At 34.0% G+C, this 4,763-nt stretch overlaps 1 protein-coding gene across 4 annotated transcripts in view; it reads right to left on the bottom strand.

Annotated features, from left to right (window-relative positions):
- Window positions 1-4,763, bottom strand: part of Erbb4 (erb-b2 receptor tyrosine kinase 4) — a 1,229,537-nt gene that overhangs the window by 30,170 nt on the left and 1,194,604 nt on the right. The window lies entirely within an intron of this gene.

Raw genomic sequence — 4,763 nt, 5'->3', positions numbered from 1 at the left:
TATTCAGTATTTTAAAACTGATGATTTGTGTACAAATATAAATTTATAAATACAGTAACAACAGGATAGAAACAAGGATAAATTGTGATAATCTACTCCTTTCATCACATGGAGGAGCTACAGCTCCTCTGCTGTCAACCTGATCTGTATAACTGAGGTAGGTAAGCTTGTAGGATTTTATTTTTACTGACACATAATTGTATATAGTCAGGAAATTATGTAATTTGAAAGAAATTAAGGGGTATTTAATCCCTTAAATTTTCATCACAAAGAACTATATGATCCTTCCACAATGATACCATGTCTTCCTCTATAAAAATACAATGAAGCTTTCAAATAAAATTAAATTTTGTGATGTCATTACAACTAAAATATCTCTGTTGTCTCAGTTTATTTGCACTTTATTCATCATGGTTACATTTACATATAATTAATTCTATCAAGAAATATAAATCTAGATGTCTTAAAAGGAAAAAAAGACTGAATTTTCCATCTTTTTTTTTCCTTTTAGATGCTTATGTTTTTTTTTTATTTTTCAACAAATAATACACTGCATATATTCTTCTTAGTGGTTAATTGCTATACAAGATGCGGACTTGTGATCCTATTTACAAACACCATTAGAACAAATCATTCTATTCATTAACAGAATGTAACTATATATCTATCCCATGATGCAGAAAATTAAAAATTGTACTGAACATTTAGTTGAAAATATTAGGTAGTACCTATTTACACATATCAAGAAAAGAAAGGTCTATATGGAACCTTGAACTAATTGACAGACTGAATAAACAATGAGTAAATAGTATAAGTATATGCAAAAATAAAATCTAACCCACAACTTACAGCAACCTAGCCAGAAAACAACCTCCTTCCTAGTCCATAGTGAACAGGTCCAGAATTCAGATTACTTTAAACTAGATAAGTTTGTAGAAAGCAATAATGCTCCTCCTTCTGCTTCTGAACTCTCCAATAGGACTCTGCAAAGCACCCAGGAACTTCAGTAACAATTACCCTCTGATGGCCAGAACTTGGTTCAGAGTTGAGTTTCCCTAATTTTGACCTTTCTTCTAACCTAATACACTAGAGAAAGCCAAATATGTACATCCAGTAAGTCATTTCTAGTCAGTCTCCCTGCAGCTTTCCCAGGCCTTGAACCTCCACTCTTTGTTCCTCCAAAGTCTTCACCCTGTCTGCCAAAACTAAAGTGTTGCTGGTTGACTCTCTGTCATAACATCCCTTGTTTGGTTAATTTTTCTTTACTTCTCAACTGTAGAGGGTCTACCACACTAAATCGTTTTTCATCTTCTTCTGTCTGTGACATGCTGGGAGAAGTCCTCACGGCACATTCTTTTTGTAAAAATATTTGACAGAAGAGTAAAAGCACATCTATAACATAGCTTCAGCTAGACAATATATGACTATTTACTAGCACTATTTGTTTTTGCTTCTATCAACATTTTTGACAAATATCAATATTATATTTTTAATTGACTCACTACCTTATATAATTTACCAAAATTGATATGGAAGTTAAAATAACAGAAGTACTACAGAAGAAATAATGTCTGTAAGTTATTTGATATTAAAACACATACACAAATAGTATGCTTGCCCACTGGCCAGTTCATGAACAGTCTTTTCATAGATAGTGTGTAGAAAATTTATAAAAATGTGATTATTTATAATACATGGTATTGAAAAAATAAGCACAAATAAAATTTGTCCTGTTCTCAAAAGAGGGAAATACTTACTTGCTTATAATTACAAAAACTGCCTAACATTCCTATCAGACAGGTAATGCTTTGTTTATTTCAAAGATGAGAAAATAAAGTTGTAAAGGTTTCCTACTTTATAACCTAACATAAAACATATAGATTAGTGAGGTTTATATTTAAAAATTACACTATTTGGTTTTGAAGTTTATGAAATATGCTTAGACTGTCACCAATATTTACCCTAAAATATTCTCTTAATACATAATTGAGGCAAAGAATCTAAAACCTTATACATGTGCATGAACATCTTCATGTATGTATGTATGTATGTAGTCATAAAGGTGGTCAAGTGCTTTTCACATGCTATATCCAATCCATCACATGGACAGCTCATCCTGAGCTCCTAAAATTGAAGGAATTTATATTCTAATGATACAATAACATAACTCAGTCTTGTAGAAAATAAAGGGGCAATCTAGGGATTTAGCTCAGTGGCATGCACTTGCTTGGCAAGCCTGAGGTCCTGAGTTTCATTCCCAGTACATTCCCAAAATAAAAAAAATAAATAGAGGGGGGAAATAGTATCTACATATCAGAAATTTCCATACAAGACACAAATCCATTTTTAAAAACAAATTGTGATAATCTGAATATCGAAGAATATTTTAATATCATATTTTAATAAAATAATATGATATTAAAGTAGGAATTTCTTTCTTTCTTTCTTTCTTTCTTTCTTTCTTTGTATTTTAGGGAAGGGTCTACAGGGTGTTCAGGGTCTCACTACTAGATTTGACTCATAGTGATCCTCTGGTTTACAGTCTCCCAAGAGCTGGGATTACAGATGCATGCCCAGTTTCAATTGCTGTCTCAGCATGACCCTGGGGCAGGGCCAGCATGGAAGGCTCCTGGTCCCTACTCCTGCTTGCAGGCACTTTGTCCACTGAGCTATTTGGCCAGCCCTCAGGAATTATTTTCCATGGATTGGCAAAAGTAAAAATAAACTCAGAGATAAAATTATTTAAATAAAAATGTGTACATAGAGAACAATGGTTAAAGTCAGCTACGACTTCATTGACTTCTGTTAACTCCATTTATTTATCTCAAACTTTTATTACAAATAATTTGAACTGAACATCACACATAAAGAGAACAAACTTTGGAGTTTGTGGGTTCCTATAAAAAGACCCAAAACTTTCTCACATTTTGCTATAAGAAATGATAACATTATCTTGAAATTTCCCAATTTTAATCAAAATTAAATTTTCATTTCAAATTCTGAATACTGAGGTATAACTTGGTCAGTTTGCAAAGTGTACCTCCTTAACATACCTTCTATCTACATTTTAAAGACTCATACTTCTCAGGAAGACTGCTAATATAATTATCTATCAGTGAATTTAGTTTTTAAACCTTTTGTTATCTTATCCCCATTGGCTATATGACGAGACTTTCAGCTTTGGCTGAAATAACATAATTTCTCATAGAAAAGAACAATGGATTTTCCCTATCTTTGTCTCTTTCAACATTTGACCTTTTAAGTGAAAGTGGAATGGTAAAAGGTTTGAGAAGGTTTATGCGTGCAATGTGTAAATAAATCACCTGGAGAATTTATCGAAGAACAAATGCCCCAGACGCTGAGTCCATCCATGCCAAGAACAACAATGATGTCAGGAAGACAGCATGCTCCAAAACCCTATATTAGATGCTATATTAGACTGGCTTAGACAGAAGTAAGCTCTCCCGCTGGCTAGCTGAATGATAATAGTCAAAGCACCTAGCTTCTCTGTGGAAGTTTTCTTATTTTTAGAAAGGAGAGAATAGTGTCCAGACCTCATCGGATATTTTTCAGGTTTAAGAGTGTTAACACATGGGTGTTGAAAAGCAAGTGGTAGGTATTTATTTATTATTACTGTCTCTCTGGGGTCAAGCACAAAACTTCATTTGGTTAAGGAAGACCCTTAATTCAAGAGTCATGGAGATGCTGGGGCAGAGGAAGAATTGCTCTCCAAAAAAAAAAAGGGGGGGGGGCATCATGAAGGCCAGCCAGATAGCTCAGTGGATTAAAGTGCCTGCTTAGGCAGATGCAGGGGCCAAGGGTTTGATCCCTGGCCTGCCATCCTGGCCCCACCCCTGGGGCTTGCTGAGTCTGTGATGATGACTGGGTGTGGTGGCCTGCGCCTGAATTCCCAGTGCCTGGGAGGTTGAATAAAACAAAGGATCATTAAGTCCGATCTGTATAGTGGGACCCTGTAGAACCTTTAGACCATGTACTAAATATATTAAAAAAGAAAAAAGGCATCATGCTTTGCATCTGATCAGTGGAAGAAACTGCAGAAATGAATGTACTGCTTTCCCGTGTGCCACAATAGTCACGGCATAGCACTTGTCACGTGGACTACAGCCCCTCACTGTGCAACACTTTATCACCCTGGACACTGCAGTGAAGTAGGGATTAGGTCAAAATTCATGGAATCTCAAATATATTATGCTTCTCATGCAGACATACTTAGTGAATGTTGAGTGGATGATAAATGAATTTATAAATATCAATCTTCTCTAATCGCTATCAAATCTGTTTATTTTTTAAAATTCGTTTATTTGAAATAAAATGTAAATTCTTTTCAAAGTTATTTCAAACTCTAAATTTGGTTCGGTTGTCCCTTGAACACAACTGGCTTATTTCAGGTGCTTGCACATTAGTTTTTATTTGCACTGGAACTTGACAAAAATATTAAATGCTTCTAAAATGAGGGCAGGTGTGCTTATAATCATGACTTCTGAGTAATGATCATTTTTCAAGGAAAAAAAAACAAAAGTAAGCCCACCTTGTAAGAGTTTTCATTATTTATAAGCATATAATTTTATTCGTTTAAATTATTTTTTTAAATTAAACTTTGTTTGAACTAACCTAAGATGGAGACACTGTTCTTTGAAATGTTGAGAAAATTTCAGAATACACATTGTATTCGCCATACTTGTCTCCCAAATTAACTAGCATATATAATATACATTGTAATGTCATATATTATAATTACTTTA

Source organism: Octodon degus, unplaced genomic scaffold (assembly GCF_000260255.1).
Source record: "Octodon degus isolate 3935 unplaced genomic scaffold, OctDeg1.0 scaffold00016, whole genome shotgun sequence".
Lineage (NCBI taxonomy): Eukaryota > Metazoa > Chordata > Mammalia > Rodentia > Octodontidae > Octodon > Octodon degus.
The sequence above is the reverse complement of the archived record's forward strand: the minus strand, read 5'-3'. Positions and strand labels throughout refer to the sequence as shown.